General features: G+C 42.7%; 1 long non-coding RNA gene across 1 annotated transcript in view; it reads left to right on the forward strand.

The window, feature by feature from the left end:
• The first annotated feature begins 829 nt into the window (after window positions 1-829).
• The window catches only part of LOC124020845, a 46,182-nt gene continuing 26,158 nt past the window's right edge, over window positions 830-20,853 (forward strand). Inside the window, exons 1-2 of the long non-coding RNA XR_006836159.1 lie at window positions 830-1,032; window positions 12,578-12,662. This is a non-coding gene — a long non-coding RNA (uncharacterized LOC124020845). The remainder of the gene's footprint in view (window positions 1,033-12,577; window positions 12,663-20,853) is intronic.

A 20,853-nucleotide genomic window follows, 5' to 3' on the forward strand; every position in this document is an offset into this window, starting at 1 on the left:
TAGCCTGTTTACAAAAATATTGAATGGTTCATGAATGTTGCTGACTAGACATAACCCTATATTAGCTGGTCCTTTTATATGAATAGCCCACAGGTAATGGACACCTTTTGATGTACAGTATAAAGATTGGAATTTAATGGTCGAAAAATGTACCAAAGCAGTAGCTAAAAGGGTCTCTGGAAGGCATAGGCCTAGTCAATGTGTTGAAATGTAGGCTAAGCAAAATGTGTGGTTATATTTACAGTGGGTATTCCTTTTTTATTCATTATAAAGACAATATGTAAGGGACTGGGATAGGTTAAGAAATAAAATGATTGCTTATAGTTTTGTGAAAGGATTCTCAGTTTATTATGTTCTATTCTATTCTACAGGTGACATTGCCAACCTCAGATAATGTGTTCTCCTTTGAGGTAGGTATTGACATTACATCTATTTTTAGTCTAGATTACCTTGACCATAAGACAACAAAACAATCACACTGTCATGTAATTTTTCTGCCAGTATCATTCAGATTCCATATATTATGAAATCCAATAAGACATCTGTCTCTGTTTCAATTTACATACGCATTGTCACAACATGTGGCATGTATCCCCTCTCCCGAATGCCAAATATGTCATTACAATTCCTATTCAAATCCAATCAAACCATGATTACTACAAACACCACCGTATTGTTGTGCTCCTATATGCAGGTTTGAGGCTTAGCTCCCTTTAAGCAAATATTTATCCCTCCAGCCAGGATGACTTTATTGCAGTTTGTGATTATATATGGGTCTGTGAGAGGAGTGTGTCAACCGTGCATGCTCCACAATGTGCCTGGAGAGATTGATGTTTTGTCATCCACCTGCTTCAAAGCTGTAAAACCCGGGAGGCAGCAGCAAACGGAGAGACCTACCCAGCCCGGGAAAAAAAAACAAACAAAGAGAGACCTTACTGGTGCTGTTTACACATCTGTGTGGAGGACTATCTGGGCTTGTGTGTTTTGACATCGCGCTCAAATGGCTGCACGGCTCCTGTCTCAGTGAAACGGGTGAGTGATATTCTCCTTCTCTCTCAGTCTCTCTTCATGTGCAAAGTGCAGCAGTCATGCAACACGGCTGGCTTAATAGCATTCAAAAAGAAAAAAGGCTTAAAGAATTGAGTGTTGGAGAATAGCCCAAGCCGGTGCATAGATTGTGCTCCCTCTCTCTTTCCCTCTCTCTGTCCTTCCTTCCGCAGCCTCCAGCGCTGGGCTCCAGCTCTGAGAGAAATGATCTATTGTGCTTTGTTTATCGCTAGCCATGGTCACTTCTCTGAAATGCAATTGGCTGGAACTACAGCGTGTGGGTCCTGCACCCAGTGTTTTTTCCTCCTCCTCCCTCTCTTTTCCCCTCTCTGCCTCGCTCTCCCTCTCTCTCTCGCTCGTTCGTACAGATCCCTTTGAGACAAGATATGAGCAGGGGTGTCTGGTCCAACGCACTTCTCTCGCTCTCTCTGTGTTCTGCATTCATCTGAAATGACAATATATAGGACATATTGCTGTGCAAGAGTTGAAATGGACATAAAGACTAAATAGTAAAATAATAATGACATACCGGTAAATATAGTTTTTATTGATAAAGGTGTAGGTTGTGTTTATTTTACACTATTTGAGCTATCTTTTGAATGCTGGTGGGATTGCTGATATGACCTATATTTTATGTTACCACTTACCACAGATTTATACTTAATTTACACGTTTGTCTCACATATAAAATGTGTGTTGCCATTCTATGTCAGCTGTTTAGAAATAATTGAAGGTATATATTATATTATGGGAACCCCCTGCCCATTACCCAGGTCTTTATCATATTATTTGAGCCAAGATCTGTTCTGCTCGAATGGCTCTTCAGACATGCACGCTAGACATTTTTTAAATTTACATCATAGTCAGAGTTACAAAATATTTGCAGTGTGCACCTGTTATTTTCAAGAGCGAATATATGATAGACATAATTAAAGACAAAACAAAGACTATGAAGAGTTACCTATCAAGTGTTTTTGTACCTTACCTTTAAAAAAAAGATGTGGATGTGAGTGGTCCCACACCAGATTAGTTCCTGTTTAGGCAGTGCACTATGAAGGTTTGAAGTAATGAAGGGAATCAGACCCAGCCTCACTACTGACCAGGCCAGCCCAGCGTGCCAGAGTCTGGCCCCGGTCCGGATGTCTTATTTAGGCCCATTAAATAGACTCACATAGACAAACAAGACAGACAAAAACACAGCACTTGTTTAAAAAACAAATAGAATCAAAATCAAATGTTATTTCCCACATTCTTTGTAAAAAAAAAACAGGTAAAGACTAACAATGAAATGCTTAATTACGGGTCCTTTTTCAACAATGCAGAGTTAAAGGCAAAAAAATAAAATTGCAAATAGAAATAGTGACACCAGGAATAAATATACAGTGAGTAACAAATAACAATGCAGAGTAAAATGTAACATGGCTATATACAGGGAGTACCAGTACCGAATCGATGTGCAGGGGTACGAGGTAGTTGAGGTGGCTATATACATATTTTTATTTTACCTTTATTTAACCAGGCAAGTCAGTTAAGAACAAATTCTTATTTTCAATGACGGCCTAGGAACAGTGGGTTAACTGCCTGTTCAGGGGCAGAACGACAGATTTGTACCTTGTCAGCTCGGGGGTTTGAACTTGCAACCTTCCGGTTACTAGTACAACGCACTAACCACTAGGGACCCTGCCGCCCCTGGTGGCAGTGCTTGAATTGGGATGAAAGAGGTGCTGGAGCTGTCTTTTTCCAAGTCGGTCCATTAGACTATGTTAACAGAAATTCACAAATTACATTATGCTATAGAGACCTCTGATTATTAAATGTTGAAGGGTTCAAAAACAATGACTATTATAATAGTCTGCCTCCTGTACCTGCGTGACCCTGACCTGATTATGTACATCTGCCTGCCCTGACCCGAGCCTGCCTGCTGGCTTGGACCTGCCTGACTCTGACCTGATCACAAACCTCTCTCTGCCTGCCCTGACCCAGAGCCTGTCTGCTGGCCTGGACCTGCCTGACTCTGACCTGATCACAAATCTCTCCCTGCCTGCCCTGACCCGAGCCTGCCTGCTGGCCTGGACCTGCCTGACTCTGATCACAAACCTCTGCCCTGACCCAGAGCCTGCCTGCTGGCCCTGCCTGACTCTGACCTGATCACAAACCTCTCTCTGCCTGCTGGCCTGGACCTGCCTCACTCTGACCTGATCACAAACCTCTCTCTGTCTGCTCTCAATCTGCTCTTTGCCTGCCCTGTGTTTCTAATAAACCACCTGAGAACTGTACTATCCGCCTCCCGTGTCTGCACTGCAAATAAACATGTTTCAGGGGACATCCATGCACAGCAAGTTATATTTTTAACGTTGCAACAAATACATTGCTACTGTTTAATAGACGGGAATCCCAGTTTTCCAACGGTGCAGATTTATTTAGGCAAGATTTAGTGGCGGCGGAAAGGCGACGACGATATGAATGCTTAGTTAGCTACAGTTAACTAGCGAGATAACTGCTAAATGGTATGTTTTGAATTGGCTATCTAGTTAGTCAGTCATTATTTTATACATGCTGCCGATTTGTCGCGCGCTCTCTCCTCGGGCAATGGCCTACTGGCATGCAACATACAAAGAAGGGTCTTTCCGATAATGGTTGATATGTATATTTATAAGTGATTGGTCATATTTAAAAGCATGGCTTCATGAATTACATTACTTTTCATGATCTTACAAACCCTAATTTGACCATTTGGAACGGCGCATTCAGGTTGGTGTATTTTCAATCTGCACAATCTCGAACAGCCTGCTGTCACGCGCAGATTTACAGAGTAGCGGCAAATACATTTGAACAAAGCGGAATCAGGAAACGAATGCCCACTCACCATTGCTATTCAATGCAGATCCCGCCTTCATTCTGCATTGATGAACCTTTTTTTGCCTTATGCGTGAATTTGGGACGATGATAGGCTACTTTGTTTTATAGAGGAGCTGGTACGCAATTACCCAAACATTTGAAATGCCGGTATGGCACTCTGCACAATTCAAGCGCTGCATAAACAGTGTATTCGGAAGGTATTCAGACCCTTTGACTTTTTCCACGTTGTTACATTACAGCCGTATTCTAAAATTGATTCAATTGTTGTTTACCCTCATCACTCTACACACAATACCCCATCATTACAAATATTTATATATATTTTTGTATTAAATAAAAACGGAAATATCACAGTTATATAAGTACTCAGACCCTTTACTCAGTACTTTGCTGAAGCACCTTTGACAATGATTACAGCCTCAATTCTTTTTTTGGCTATGATGCTACAAGCTTGGCACACCTGTAATTGGGGAGTTTATCCCATTCCTCTCTGCAGATATGCTCAAGCTCTGTCAGGTTGGATGGGGAGCGTCACTGCACAGCTATTTTCAGGTCTCTCTAGAGATGTTTGATCGGGTTCAAGTCCGGGCTCTGGCTGCACCACTCAAGGACATTCAGATACTTGTCCCAAAGCCACTCCTGCGTTGTCTTGGCTGTGTGCTTAGGGTTATTGTCTGGTTGAAAGATGAACCTTTTCCCCAGTCTGAGTGCTCTAGAGCAGGTTTTCATGAAGGATTTCTCTGTACTTTTCTCTGTTCATCTTTCCCTCGATCCTGACTATCTCCCAGCCCCTGCCTCTGAAAAACATCCCCACAGCATGATGCTGCCACCACCATGCTTCATCGAAGGGATGGCGCTAGGTTTTCTCCAGATGTGATGTTTGGCATTCAGGCCAAAGTCTTCAATCTTGGTTTCATCAGACCAGAGAATCATGTTTCTAATGGTCTGAGAGTCCTTTAAGTGCCTTTTGGCAAATTCCAATCGTGCTGTCATGTGCCTTTTACTAAGGAGTGGCTTCCGTCTGGCCACTCTACCATAAAGGCCTGATTGCTGGAGTACTGCAGACATGGTGGTACTTCTGGAAGTTTCTCCCATCTCCACAGAGGAACTCTGGAGCTCTGTCAGTGACCATGGGGTTCTTGGTCACCTCCCAGACCAAGGCCCTTGGTTGGGCGGCCAGCTCTAGGAAGAGTCTTGGTGGTTCCAAACTTCTTCCATTTAAGAATGACAGAGGCCACTGTACTCGTGGGGACCTTTAATACTGCAAACATTTCTATGTACTCTTTCCCAGATTGCCTTTAGACAATCCTGTCTCAGAGCTCTACAGACAATTCCTTCAACCTCAAGGCTTGTTTTTTGCTCTGATATGCACTGTCAACTGTGGGACCTTATGTAGACAGGTGTGTGCCTTTCCCTATCATGTCCAATCAATTGAATTTACCACAGGTGGACTCCAATCAAGTTGTGGAAACATCTCAATGATGATCAATGGAAACAGGATGCACCTGAGCTAAATTTCGAGTCTCATAGAAAAGATTCTGAATACAAACGTAAATATTGTTATTCTGTTTTTATTTAGCATAAATTAGCAAAACTGTTGAACAACCTGTTTTCGCTTTGTCGTTATGGGGTATTGTGTGTAGATTGATGAATAAAAAAAATATGTAATCAATTTTAGAATAAAGCTATAACGTAACAAAATGTGAAAAAAAACATTTCTCTCCTCTCGTAGGCTTGCGTCGGTGGGCAACTTACAGCTGGGTTTTCCTTTGCGATGCGTAATAGTTTGCAAGCCCTGCTTCATCTGCCGAGTGTCAGAGCTGGCATAGTAGGATTCAATCTTAGTCTTAGTCCTGGTATTGACGTTTTGCCTGTTTGATGGCTCATCAGAGGTCGTAGTGGGATTTCTTATAAGCATTCATATTAGTGTCCCTCTTCTTGAAAGCAGCAGCTCTAGACTTCAGCTCAGTGAGGGTGTTGCCTGTAATCCATGGCCTTTGGTTGGTGTATGTACGTACGGTCACTTTGGTGACGATCCCAGATTTTTTTCGAGTCTGTGCTAGCAAAACCATCCTGCAGTTTAGCATCTGCTTAATCAGACTATTTCTGTATTGAGTGTTCCACTGGTACTTCCTGTTTTGAGTTTTTGCTTGCAGGAAGTAGGAAGCAGGAGGATAAAGTTATGGTCTGATTTGCCAACAGGAGGGTGAGGGAGGGCCTTGTATGTGTTTCTGTGGGTGGAGTAAAGGTGATCTAAAATGTTGTTGCCTTGTTGCACAGGTCACATGCTGGTAAAATAAAGGTAAAACAGTTTTCCTGCATTAAAATCATCGGCCACGAGAAACGCTGCACCTGAATGTGCATTTTCTTGTTTGGTTATATCTCATTGAGTGCGGTCTTAGAGCCAGCATCGGTTTGTGGTGGTAAATAGACAGAAAACTATCTTGCCAAATAGTATGGTCTGCAGCTTATCATGACTGGTATTTCAACTCAGTCGAGCAAAAACTTGAGACTTCGTTAACAATAAAGATTGCGCACCAGCTGCTGTTAACAAAGGGACACACCCATTCTCCCTTCGTCTTACCCAAGGCTGCTGTCTGGTGTTGACAATGCGTAGAAAAACCAGCGAGATGTATATTCATGTTCTCGAATATCACAGTTTTTCAGGTTGGTTGATAGGACAGTCTTGAACAGAGCTCATCCAGTTTGTTCTCCAGTGACTCTGCACGTTCGCCAACAGAACAGAATCCAATGGCGGTCTGTTTGTTTGTCGACATAGTCTCGTCAGGATGCCGCCTCGCCTGCCTCTTTTTTAAAATCTCTCTTCCTCTTTAGAGTCCCAGGGAATAGGGTCTGGTCTGTATTAAGCAGAATCTCCAGAGCTGCCAACTTGTTGAGGTAGACATGTTCATCCAAATTGAGGTTCATGATCACTGTTCTGATGTCCAGAAGCTGTTTTCAGGCATAGGAAATGATGGCAGACGCATTATGTACACATTTTTATTAGATCAGCTTTAAAACCCCACGAAAAATAGCAAAATTGTTCAGGAGCTTTTAAGACGGCTGCTATACACTGCAGCTCCATCTTCATCTTCAAACCTCTTGATTCACTGTGAGCACTGACAGGACTGGGCAACAGTCTGAGAAATGTGTTGAGTAGCACTAAACTGCTCTCAGGACCCAACTCTGAGCCAAAGAGTCAGATGTAATGTGCTGCAGGAAGGAGGGCTGCCAAAGACTATAATATGAGCTCTGATTATCTGACATCAAATGACATGGCTGTTTTTAAAACTGCTGTTTAAGTTCTTACCTGGCAAGCTTCTTGATAAATAAGTATAAATACTTTTTATGTGGTTTCATGCTTTTTCTGTTGTTTGTTCTAGCCTGTATCGTGGCATTCACCATGAAGTTTAGAAACTGAGTAGATTTATGGTTTTGTTTGTGTGTTTGTTTGACTATGCACATATATATATATATCTGTTAGTGTGGGTGTGTTTACTCTAATTTGCTGTATCACGGATGTGTGGTGATCTGAGTTGGAGCGGCGCAGAGTGAGTCTTAGCCTGGATTACAGGGCTCAGAGATAGGGCTGAATCCAGCCAGCTGTCTGACATGAATTGATCGGATTAGAAAGTGTGGGTTCCTTTCCCCCACGGGGAGACCAAGCAGGTTGTGTATAATTGACTTTACTCCCTGAATGTCTTGTGGGCTAGGGAGGTCTGTCTGTCTGGGAGGGGGTTATCCCTAGGAGCCTGGCGGAGGCTTAGGAACAGATCGATATCACCAGTGTTGAGTTGCAGCAGGGAACCTACCTAAATAACAGTAGGGGGGTCTTTCCACCTCAGAAAGCACAATAAAGGAGGATATATCAACACCCAGCATCTCAGATTGTTCTGAAATTGTTTCTGTAGTTAGAGACAGGCAAAATTAGAGTTCCTGAAACATTATTTTGTTAAAATTGTTTTATTTTATCTCAGAGAAATTGATTGCACCCAAATTGGCCATTTTAATTTATAGGATTCAGATAATATTCAATGAATATAGTGCCCAACAAACTTTTTCCTACCAATGCGTAAGACTTGAGGAATCAAAAACTTATTCAAAAGCCACCCACGTACCTCTCATATCCCATGCCAATCCCACCCCAACAACCAGTGAACAGTATTAGTTCTCTATGTTTGACAAGTAGTATGAAGCTGTGGCTTGGAGTATTGCTTCTTCATTCTTTGTCATGTATTCCCTGTTAATATGGTGATGTTTTTTTCCCCTTGTTCAGATAAATTTGTCATTGATGTTGCTTTCATTATTTACCATAAAGTAGTGTGAAAGTACCAGGTTTTGACTACTAGATAACACTGTTGCTGATATACCACAACACTTTTTAAAATCCATTTTGCTGGTCTCTTGTGTTTATTAAATAGATCAACATTTCCTTTGCAACTTTGTGTAGAAAACCAATAGAACTGTCTTATTATGAAAATAAATTGTGTGGTCATCCTCACAATTCAAGCCTGCCCTTCATGAAAGCATTTCAAAAAGCTTATTTCTGGCCTCCTGAGTGGCGCAGTGGTCTAAGGCACTTGTGGGGGGCTAAACGACTTCAGGGATAAGCGAGCGGGTGTCAAGGTGTTATGAAGTGAAGCTTGGCGGATCATGTTTTGGAAGAAGCATGACTCAACCTTTGCCTCTCCCGAGCCCATTGGGGAGTTGCAGCGATGAGACAAGATCGAAATTGGGGAGAAAAGGGGGTACAATTACAAAAACATTTAAGAGAAAATAAGCTTATTTCTCTGTTTACATCCCTGTTAGTGAGAATTTCTCCTTTGCCAAGATAGTCCATCCACCTGACAGATGTGGAATATACAGAAAATTAAACGGCATGATCATTACACAGGTACACCTTGTGCTGGGGATAATAAAAGGCCACTCTTTGCAGTTTTTTTTGTCACACAAAACAATGCCATAGATGTTTCAGGTTTTGAGGAAGCCTGCAATTGACTTGCTGACTACAGGAATGTCCACCAGAGCTGTTGGCAGAGAGTTTAATGTTAATTTTTCTACCATAAGCAGCCTCCAATGTAATTTTAGAGAATATGGCAGTACGTCTAACCAGCCTCACAACCGCAGACTACATGCAACCTCGCTAGCCCAGGACCTCCACATCGGACTTCTTCACCTGCGGGATCGTCTGAGACCAGCTACCCAGACAGCTGATGAAACTGTGAGTTTGCACAACCAAAGAATTTCTTCTCAAACTGTCAAAAACCGTCTCAGGGAAGCTCCTCTGCGTGCTTGTCGTCCTCACCAGGGTCTTGACCTGACTGCAGTTTGGTGTGGTAACCGAATTCAGTGGGCAAATGCTCACCTTCGATGGCCACTGATACGCTGGAGAAGTGTGCTCTTCATGGATGAATCCTGGTTTCAACTGTATTGGGTAGATGACAGACAGTGTGCATGGAGACATGTGGACAAGCAGTTTGCTGATGTCAAAATTGTGAACGGAGTGCCCCATGATGATAATGGGGTTATGGTATTGGCAGGAATAAGCTACGAACAATGAACATAATTGCTTTTTATCAATGGCATTTAAATGCACAGAGATACTGTGGCGAGATCCTGAGGCCCATTGTTGTGCCATTCATCCGCCACCATCACCTCATGTTTCAGCACGATAAGACACGTCCCCATCTCGCAAGGATCTGTACACAATTCCTGGAAACTGAAAATGTCCCTCATACTCACCAGACATGCCACCCATTGAGCATGTTTGGGATGCTCTGGATTGCCTTGTATGACAGCCTGTTCCAATTCCCGCCAATATCCAGCAACTTCCACAGCCATTAAAGAGGAGCTGGGCAACATTCTACAGGCCACAATCAACAGCCTGATCAACTCTATGCGAAGGAAATGTGTCACTGCATTATGTAAATGGTGGTCACACCAGATACTGACTGGTTTTCTGATCCATGCCCCAACTCTTTTCTTTTACGTTTCTGTGTCCAACAGATGCATATCTGTATTCCCAATTGTGTCAAATCTGTAGATCAGGGCCTAATGAATTAATTTCAATTGACTGATTTCCTTATATGAACTGTAACTCAAAATCTTTAAATTGTTGCATTTATATTTTTGTTCAGTGTAATATCTAATCATATCAAGACAATTTAATAATCAAGAGTTTCCCATGTGATAAGGTGAGAAAACGCAGGGTGTGGATGTAGAAAGTCCACTTGATTAGGGAAGTGTGCTTGTTATACACACTGTGGAGTGTTATTGTGATGTATCCTTCACCCCATACTGTTGATTACAGTCATCTAACCAGTAGGCTACGGTAGGTTTGCCATGCCCAGTGATACAGTAGTGTTATAGTATGTATCCACTTATCTTCAGTAGCACTACTGACTAAGGAAAGAAGCTTGGAAGTGTTATTTTGTCTTTTTAAATACTATATAGCAAAATCATCACAAAGCCATTCTATAAATATGAACTATACAGTGTCGGCTAACACATCAATCAAATATGTTATTTCCAACTTCATTTTCCTAATGTCTTGTAAATAGCTGCACTGGTGAGAGATGTCTTTTTAGATGTACTTAAAACAGAACATTCATTTATTGTTAAGTTAGTTCTGCATGCTATCCCTTTGTTTTTCTCTTTCTTAAACATCAACTTAAAGTTATCCATGGAAAGATACGGACTATCGTATATTTCAGTGAAGTAACGAGTGTTCTTCATTTCCAATAAGCTGTCATTAATTCTGTCTCTCGGTAAAATATAGCGATTCTCCACATAGGCCTTATAGGCACGAGTAAAGAGTGAAGAGTGGACTAACCTCGCCTATTTTGGCACAGACTAAGGTTCACTTTAATGGATCAATTCTTTTATTATTAAAGGCGGCCTCTGTAGTGCAGACTAATACATTCTGAATTGATCCCCCTCCAAACCTTTATTGCCATTTCTCCAGCGAAAGATATGTTCACTAGAATAAAGATTTAACATAGTGACTTGCCGTTAAATAAGCCTATAAACTGAAGTATTCACATTTTCATGGAAAGAAAATAAAAGGCGAGAGAGAAAGAGCTGGAATTGCCAGCAGGCTTTTGGAATATCATTACCACATTTTGCTAAAAATTCAAATCATAGCATAAGGACGGTACCTGATAATTAAAACTGTCTCGGTGCGCCAGGGCTTTGATACGTACTCAAACGTCTGTGTGTGTTTGTCTGACTCTGTGTGTGTGTGTGCGCGCGGGTTGGTGTTTGTGTGTGTGCACACCATCCAATAGCGTTCACAGTCTAGGATATATTAAATCGGAGGCCATTCTTTCAGAATAGGGATGTACATTCAGTTTACCTTGTGTGTCTGTTTTGTGGATTGATTGGCTTTTGTCTCTGTGGTATGCTGAGGTATTTCCATAGACCGGAGAGACTAGTGAAAAGTTGTGGCTCTATGTAGTCACCTCTTTAACTCATTTTTTGGGGCCTGAGACAAGGGCCCTGTTCAGTCAAAAAAATGCTAAACAGTGAATCCCATTAATCCAATGTAAGAAATGCATTCATAATGCCAGGTATGTTTCATTGTAAATCATATTATCATTGAAACAAAATGAAACTCAACAATCAGAACATGCTCTCTTGTTGCATAAAAGCAATGTTTATTTCTGTGCTACCTAGGAAGTCATACTCTGGCAGTTTTAAATGAACAGGGCCCTCAGTCAGAGCTGAGAATAGTGTGGAGTCTTTGCGGTAATGGAGCCTGAAGCGTGCCAGACCATTATTGACCAAATCTGTGTGAATGAGCCCAGCAGTTGAGGACATAATGATCCAGACTCACTGGGGTCTGTGTACCCAGCCCACGGGCTAGCCACTCGATCGCTGATCAATAGCTTTTTATTAAAATTGTTTGCAAAGAAATACAAATCCATATTGTTTTCCTTGGACAGGGGCACTGTGAAATATGTTGATATATTTATATATTTTTCCAGATGAATGCAGAAAATGATTGGTTGATATGCATGAGAAAACCACAGGGCAGTGGTGGGGCGATATCGGAATATCCACTTGGAATTGATTTTTTAAAAAAGATGCATTTATGATGATCTTATTTTCCCTCTCTTCAATAGGGGTTGAATTACATATCATATTACCCTCATATTAAGAAAAATGTTATAACATAAGTCATTATAATACTTCTGCCAATAATGATATGCTGAGAGAGGCTTATTGATTCAGCTTATGATGCACCTGGACTAAATGAATTGCAAATTTGTCTATTGGCAATCTCTGCCACTCACTTCGATTCAGTGTTAGTATGTTGAATTGCACCAGCCAGAAAATTATCTTAGCATTTCAGAGGCACTGGAATACTCAACAAGGAAACCTTGTCACCAAACAAGATTTGTCTTCTTTCCTCTTTCTCACTATTGTGCCTTAACAGGTTAAATCACATTTATAATCCTTCCACTGCAGCAGACTATCTGACATGTAATGGAATTTGAAGAGCATGTTTATTTAGATCTGCAGTTGGGTGAGATGACCAAACAAACTGCCCACCTTCTCCTCTCTGGGGGAAGACAAGGAAGGAAACAGGGACGGCAAACAGACAGGTGTAAAGACAGTGTGAAAGGATACAGGGAGACTTAAAGTCTGAGTTTATGTTTTCTCTTTGCAGAAGATGTAGAGGAGCTGGAGAGTGAGTGAAGGAGTGAAGCTGAGCCCTGGACGGAGGGATCTGCTGGAGGAAAGGAGAGAGAGAGGTGAGTTGGGAAAGTGGTGTGGAGAGCGGGTGGGAGGGAGTAGGAAAGTGGAGAGAGAGAAAGAGAGAGAGAGCTGGAGGAAATTGGGAATTTCTACAGTGTTTGTTATCTAAAGTGGTGTATTTCTTTGAAACGGTTCCTGGTGAGGCTGGCATTGCTGCTGAAAGAGGGCATGCGGTCTCTGTAGTGCCGTAGCTTAGATGACTGAGATTTCTTTGATCACCTAGGTAACCGTCTCCTAATGTGACTGCTGCTGGTGAATTGTTGCTGATCTCAGACCAGAATTAGGCTGGTCTGACTGTGTAGTGTATTGTTTACCGGATGGGGTCATTGCTGCTTGTCAGTCCATTAACACCTAGTCTGTCCTCAAGCACAAGGAGATAAATAGACATGTGGAAATATTAGCAGGTGTTTCCACAGCAAGGTTAATACATTCATTATTTCGTTCCTGTGGCTGGTATGACTGCTTCTCATTGTCTGTGAAAGCTTCTCATTGTCTGTGTTAATGGTCCCTTTTCAGTTGAACCAAAATGATATCATTTGTTGTTGTATTATCAGATTCTTGAAGAATTGAAAGTTTAACTTTTTTGTACAATTTACATTTTCAGCAATATTTGTCACTTACTTAATATTTGTTTCTGGGCATCTAGTTTAATCTTGAATGTTGAGATAAGGAGCATGTTGCAGTGAGGAGAGAGTTGCAGTTGCACATGCCGACCAAAAGAGGGCAACATGATGTCAGAATTCCTGTTCTGGGTCCTGAATGAGATTGTATGTGTCGGGTTAAACGCGTAAGTAACAATAATTTACATTTACGCTTGGAACGGCTTCCCTCGCGCTGTCAGTCTGCAGTTCAAAGCGCCTTCCACTCTCCTGGCTACAAAGCAGCACCTTGTCACATGGTAAAGACAGCGAGGCTTGGGATGAAGTTCTTCACAGTCAAGGTGCCATTATGAAAGACCTTGCCTTGGCGTGGAAGCCAAATCAAAACAAGGGGAAAATTAAATGTGCCAGTCTCTTCCTCCCGAAACGTCTCAGCTGCCTGGCTGGGCCTCAGCCAAGGACGTCTGGATGTTAAACAAACCCACTTATATTACTTTACTTTTATTACTATTCTAGTCTGAGTTTGAGTTATCTTTTAATTATATTTATATTTAAGATTTGTATCATTATCTTTACCATTGTTGTTAATGGAAGCTTTGTTAATGGAACATTTGAGAAATCTCCAAGTCATCTCTAAAAATGATGCATTTATAAAACACCCCACATTCAGATTAAAGCTGTCCAGTTGAAGTGATCTTTGATTCGTACAGTTGCGTTTTGATTGCTATTGCATGCTTTTACAGTAGTTTTATGGGTGTACATCAACACGCCCCCATAGTTGTCCCAGTCAAGTAGTATCCCCAGTCCATTCTGCTGAAGAGACCACCATCTTCAGCTCCACTGCTACCCTCTGTACCACGAAGCCCCTTACCCTGCACTCCTGTCCTCCCTCAACCCATGTCCCTGAGTGGAGAATGATAGCCCTCTTTGGCACAGTGTTCTGCCTTTGTTCCCTGTCAGGGACAGCCTGCTGGAAATACAGTGGCAGGGTCAGTGGTAGTTCAATATCTGGCCAGCAGAGGGCAAGGTGCCCTGGCAAGGGGACGTAGTTCGAGAGAGAATGAGATATTGTACAGTAGTGGTATGGCATTTTAAAAACCACAGGGATGTCCCGACTAGAGAAAACATCAGACTACATGTTCAGTATTATTTTCTTATTTTTCTTCATATTATTACTATTAAAGGTATAAGTGGGAAGGAGTAAGTTATAATATATCTACTCAGTAGTATTACTAATACTGTTAATAGGTAGTGCTCCTAATTACAAACTAATAGATAGATAACTGCTGTATTAGCCCAGACAAAAACTAATACTGGTACCACTGTAAATTCATTACAGTACAGTAATTGTAGAACAATTCAATTAAGTTGTACATGCTGTACAATTAAACTTTCCTGTTATGGAATTTAACAGTAAATTACTTGCATATTTGTGAGACATTTGCAAGTATGCAGGGATCATTTCATTTGTCGGTCAATGCATGCTCTCCAGGATCATCAAGGTGGAACTAAAAACATTCATCTCTCTTGTCAAGCTGTGCTCAAGTGATATGTAACAATTTACTCTACTGTATTGAAAAAATAGATTGCACACAACAATAGATTGCACACAACAATAGATTGCACACAGGATTTCCAAGTCTATCCATTTACTGTTTTCGGCTTCAATGTCATAACATTTTTATTTACATTTTTTCTGACTGTCAATAGATTTCTGACAAATTTATGTGGCAAGCTCATTTTCACCAATGTCTGTTTAGAAACAGCAATAGCAGGTGCATTTAGACACCCTGTTTCCATTCTGTAAAACAAACCCCTTGTACTGCCGAACAACCCTCGAAACTAACTCATTACAAATATATCTCCTGTTTCCCTCTTTTGTCTTTGGTCTTATCTGGGCTAATGTGGAATTCATATTCAGAGGCGAGAGAGTTTTGCTGAAGTAGACATTTTGTGTCTTCTCAAACACCAAACGCCCAAAAAGCAGCTTGTTTTTTTTTTGTCTAACATTTAGCTAATTGATTATCACATGCCTCAGTCTTATCAGCAAACTGTTATTTTGTAAATGAATATACAGGCACGATCTGCCTTTGTAGTACATTATTTGTGGACAAAATATGCAGACAGAGAAGAACACAAGTAGGTTTTCTGTTGCAGTGTCTAATTACGTATGCTCACACCTATACAGAGATGGGAGTATTTATAGCTGAAATGTATTCACACTCCCCCAGTCAAATCATACGCCAGGCATCTGTTTATGAAGTGGCTCTTTTACTCGCAGCATTCCGGAACGCTCTTCCACGACCCGGGAGAACGAAGGCTTAATCGCTCCTGTCTTCCTGATCCACCCAATGATCTTTATGTGATCACGTTGACTTGTTTATGTGGTTTCTGCAGGATCTCTCGTCGCCGCCGCAATCCTTTCAGGAGGAATAGATCGTGAGAAAGGGATAGAGGGAGATGGATGGCAAAATGGAAGGAAAGAGAATGAAAGGTCATCATAAAATGAGGGATGAAGGGACAGAGGGAGATAATTTATCTGCTACACCTCTATATAGATTCTTTTGTAGTTGCAGTCCCGTTGCTTTCTAACAAAGCATACACACAGACAGACAGACAGACAGACAGACAGACAGACAGACAGACAGACAGACAGACAGACAGACAGACAGACAGACAGACAGACAGACAGACAGACAGACAGACAGACAGACAGACAGACAGACAGACAGACAGACAGACAGACAGACAGACAGACAGACAGACAGACAGACAGACAGACAGACAGACAGACAGACAGACAGACAGACAGACAGACAGACAGACAGACAGACAGACAGACAGACAGACAGACAGACAGACAGACAGACAGACAGACAGACAGACAGACAGACAGACAGACAGACATAGTCAGTGACTAACACACACAGCAGCAGCAGCACCTCACTGCACCCAGATAGTCTGATGTGTCTGACCGGCCCTGGCAGAACATCCTATGCTTCATTTTCGACATACAGACGGTGAGGGGGAAATGATACTTTAAAGAGAAGGGGAGAAAGAAGGGAAGGAGAAGAAGAGAAAACATTTGGAAGGTGATTAGTTGTTCTGGCGGATCTTGGCAGTGGAGAAGGCTGGAACACTAATCTGCGCTTTGGTTGGAGACATTTTCGCACAGTAGGTCCCTCTTTCCGCCCCCTCTCAATTTTAAGCCCCGTGTCAAGCTCAAGCTCCTTTCCAGAGCTCGCTGCTCTCATTTCCTCTGCCTTCTGGCGAGCCCTGCTATTTATAAGAAATCATTTTTCTTCCTCTCTTTTATTTAATTCTTTCCCAGCGTGTTTTATTTTCTGCCCTGCTTAGGAAGGTGCCCAGATGAGTGGCAGGCCGCCAGAGGTTTTCTCTCCTCTTCCTCTCTCCTCCTCTTCCTCTCATCGCATGTCTTTTTCACATCCAGAATCCTCAGCTTAGAAGCAGTCCAACTGCTTGACACTACCTGAGGAGATGTGTAAACACACGCACACACACACTGATACACACACACACACTAGCACAGCACAACATTTGTGCTATTTCTACCAGAAATGTGTAGACTTATTTAAACTATTTTGGATAGCAAGTGTAGCAATGTGTGTAGACTGACCAGGTAAATCCAGGTGAAAGCTATGATTTCTTATTGATGTCACAATCCACTTCAATCAGTGTAGATGAAGGGGAGGAGACACGTTAAAGAAGGATTTTTAAGCCTTGAGACAATTGAGACATGGGTTGTGTATGTGTGCAATTCATAGGGTCAATGGGCAAGACAACATTTTTAAGTGCCTTTGAACTGAGTATGGTGGTAGGTGCCAGGCGCACCGGTTTGAGTGTGTCAAGAACTACAATGCTGCTGGGTTTTTCACACTCAACAGTTTCCCATGTGTATCAATAATGTTCCACCACCCAACGGCAGGCCAGTGGTCAAAAATGGGTAATTGACAAAAGGGGACGAAGGAGGCTGACACGAATTGTGCAGAGCAACAGACGGGCTACAGTTGGTCAACTGACAGTCCAGTACAACATTGGTGCCCAAAGACACATAAAGGAATGCGCAACTCGTCGTACTTTGACATGAATGGGGTGTGGCAGCTGATGACCTTACAGAGTTCCAAGGCTGCGGGCCAAGGAACGAAAACACTGGACACTGGAGAATTGGAAAAACATTGCCTGGTCTGATGAATCCCGGTTCCTGCTGTTTCACGCTGATGGGACGACTAGAGTATGGAGAAAACCAAATGAGTATATGCATCCATCATGCTGCGTGTCAACATCGCAGGCTGGTGGTGATGGTGCTGGGCGTGTTTTTCATGGCACACATTGGGCCCCTTGATTAAAATGGTGGAACGTTTGAATGCCACAGGATATTTGAACATCACTGGCCAATCAGGTGCATCCCTTCATGGCAGCAGTGTATCCATCTGAGAATTGATTCTTTTTCAGCATAAGGCCAGGATTGTCCAGGAATGGTTCCACAAACATGACAGTGAATTCAGCTTACTGCAGTGTCCTGCCCAGTCACCAGATCACAATCCAATTGAGCATGTGTGGGATGAGATGGAACGTGCAATTCGGAGTAGAGATCCACTGCCTGCCAACTTGACACAACTGTGGGAAGCATTGGAGTCGACATGTGCCAGCATCCCTGTTGAAGGCTTTTGACACCTTGTAGAGTCCATGCCCCAACGAATTGAGGCTGTTCTGATGGCAAAAGGGGATGCAACTCAATTAGAAAGATGTTCCTAATGTTTTGTACACTCAGTGTATAGATTTAGATCTCAATAATGTATGAACGGCAAATTAAATAAAGTAAATTTAGTGTAGTGATGAGTATTTGAATTATATGAAATACAATAAGGTGAAACACTGTACTCGCAGTTGAAAAAAATAGGTTCAAGTTACATGATTTTGATTGAGTTTGCAATATTTCTCTCTCGATCCCTCTTTCTTTTTATTTTTGCCTTCGTCTTCCCTCCTCAACAGTCAGTAAAATTAATTTCCCTGACCTTAGCTTCGCCCGAGCAGCAGGGTTCAAATTCCAGCGTTCTTTACACTGCCGTTTTCATTTCACTATAAAATATGTTCAACAGGATAATGAGAGCTTGGGGAATCCGCTTATAGATTTTTATTTCGTGGCCGGAAAAAAATACAAAATAATTAAAGTTGAGTAAACAGGCACCTGGTCAGAGGGGGACTGAACCGGGGGGGGGGGGGGGTGAACTTTAAGACAAGTTGGAGTCTTAGTTTTCTTGTCTCTGACGTGAGGGAACTCACTCAAGCTGATGACCCAGAGAGTTGAGAGTGGCTCAGACATGAACAGAGAATAGGAGCTGGAAGGGGGATACTATTTCCTATAGGGAGATGATAAGGGAACATCCACATGGTAACAGCACCAGGTGTTTGTGTCCTATACCTAAACAGACATGTAAGGATGCTAATGGTTCCACTTAGGGCCCCAAGCTGTGTGCATTTACCTGGAAATAACATTTAGAGGCATCAACCCACCACCCGAACACAACAGCTGCCACTTAGAGGTGTCAGGCTTTTTTAACTTCTCTGTCTATCTGATGAATGCTATTAGGGTACAACCATTCATTCAGATATGGGCAGTAGCTACACGGCCAACATTGTCCAAAGGCCTTAACCATAATGATCCATTAGACTCTGTCAGAATGTCAGTTCTGATACTGTAATGTACTGTGAATTGGTGTCTGATACTATGTGATGGATGCCCAACTTAGATCATTCTCCAGAACTGCAAACGGTCCCTTTCTTCCGAAACTTTGCAAAAGCTTAGTCTTTCTTAATCCCCTCACCTTTGTCCAGTTGGTAATGGTGCAGAATGAATAATGTGCTCTGCTTCCCCTAAAAGTAGTCATCTGATCCATGTTTCTCAGGACGCGGTCTCTTAAAGCCCCTGCCACCGGTGTCCTTGCCAGCCTCCATCAATTGCCCGGCGATGGGCGGAACAGAGGAAGAGAGGGGCGATAGATGAAGTGAAAACTTTTCGAGGTATGCAGAGTGTCGGCAGCCGGCCGGGGCGATGGGGAAGAGTTGCCCGGCCTTCTGTAATGGGAGCGAGAGAGAGTGTGAAGGGAGAGCGGGCGCTGATAGATATTGATAGAGATTTTAATGAATGTTCAGGAGAGATGGCACCTAAAGCGCTCCTCTGGTAATGCAGTGTGACAGTGTATTTGTACTAATAACCCCTAAAAGTGGTGATAAAATACTGTGGGCTCCTACTGGAGCTGTGATGGATGTGGTGTGAGTAATTAAACTCCATTAGGATGGGACTTCACTTACCCAGGGATATGTGTGTGTGTGTGTGAGTGTGTGAGTGTGTGTGTGTGTGTGTGTGTGTGTGTGTGTGTGTGTGTGTGTGTGTGTGTGTGTGTGTGTGTGTGTGTGTGTGTGTGTGTGTGTGTGTGTGTGTGTGTGTGTGTGTGTGTGTGTGTGTGTGTGTGTGTGTGTGCGCCAGAGCAGTGCCGGACAGTCAGGCGGCTGGGAGGTAGAAGAATGCATGAAAGCAGCCCCAGCCAGTCCATCCTAGGGAAAAGGGCATGTGTGTGTGTGTGTGTCTGAGTCTGTGTGTGAAGGACTCATGAGTGCAAGCGTCTCTATGATCTCCCATGTTTCATTGCTGATCCCAAAAGGGTGTGTTTACGTGTGTGCGTGTGTGTTAGTGTTTGTACAGTTTACATGACAGGTTGCAGCCGAGGCAACGTCACACATACTGTAAGGGTTTTTGTGTTGACAGGAAAGCATACTTCAGTCTGTTTTCACCGAGTGCTCAATGTCCCCTTGCAGGACCACTGTGGTGTTTAGATGCCAGGAGAGAAGCCCTAGGCTATACTACCCACCTACCGCACTCACTGGGAATACACTGGCCCCACACTACACCACCGTGTTCTACTACTCTCTCCTCTTCACCCTCTCTCTCACACACACACCTTCTCAGGCGCTGGTCCCAGCAGCAGTGCATCCCCCTCCCCTGCTGTTTTAGTGAGCATAGATTCCAGAAGACAGGCATCATGGTTGGCACCCAGGCCTGGGATCTGCCCTCTCTGAAAATGGCTGCGTTAATGACCCTCCTGGGAGCGCCCTGTTGGGCGGCTGAGCGGATATGTCCAGGTGCTGCAACATAAGCATTTCATTAAATATTGAAGCCACCGTTTACAAGCTACTAGCAGTTCTAGTGGCAGAAAAAAGCCTTTTTGGCATCGGTCCAAATGCGACTATGTATGTGAAATTTTTTCCGCTCTCTTTTTCCACACTCTCTCTCTCTTTCTCTCTCTCTAATCACACTCTGCTTTTACTTGACCTTTCTTCTTCTAATTAGTTGCCTTGTTGAAAAGCATTGTGGGTAATATATCTTGGGCGATGCAGTTCTCATCTCCCTGTGTGTGCTGCCGATGGTGATGGCTCGCAAATGCTGATTATTTATTCAGGGAAGCCATTTTCCTCTGATCCCAAAATACACAAACCATAAAGCACTGGCCCGCTATGACCCCACTACTCAAAACAGGGGAAAAGGAGAGAGTTCTGTGTGGTTTGGGAC

Source organism: Oncorhynchus gorbuscha, unplaced genomic scaffold (genome assembly GCF_021184085.1).
Source record: "Oncorhynchus gorbuscha isolate QuinsamMale2020 ecotype Even-year unplaced genomic scaffold, OgorEven_v1.0 Un_scaffold_942, whole genome shotgun sequence".
In the NCBI taxonomy this organism is placed as follows: Eukaryota; Metazoa; Chordata; class Actinopteri; order Salmoniformes; family Salmonidae; genus Oncorhynchus; species Oncorhynchus gorbuscha.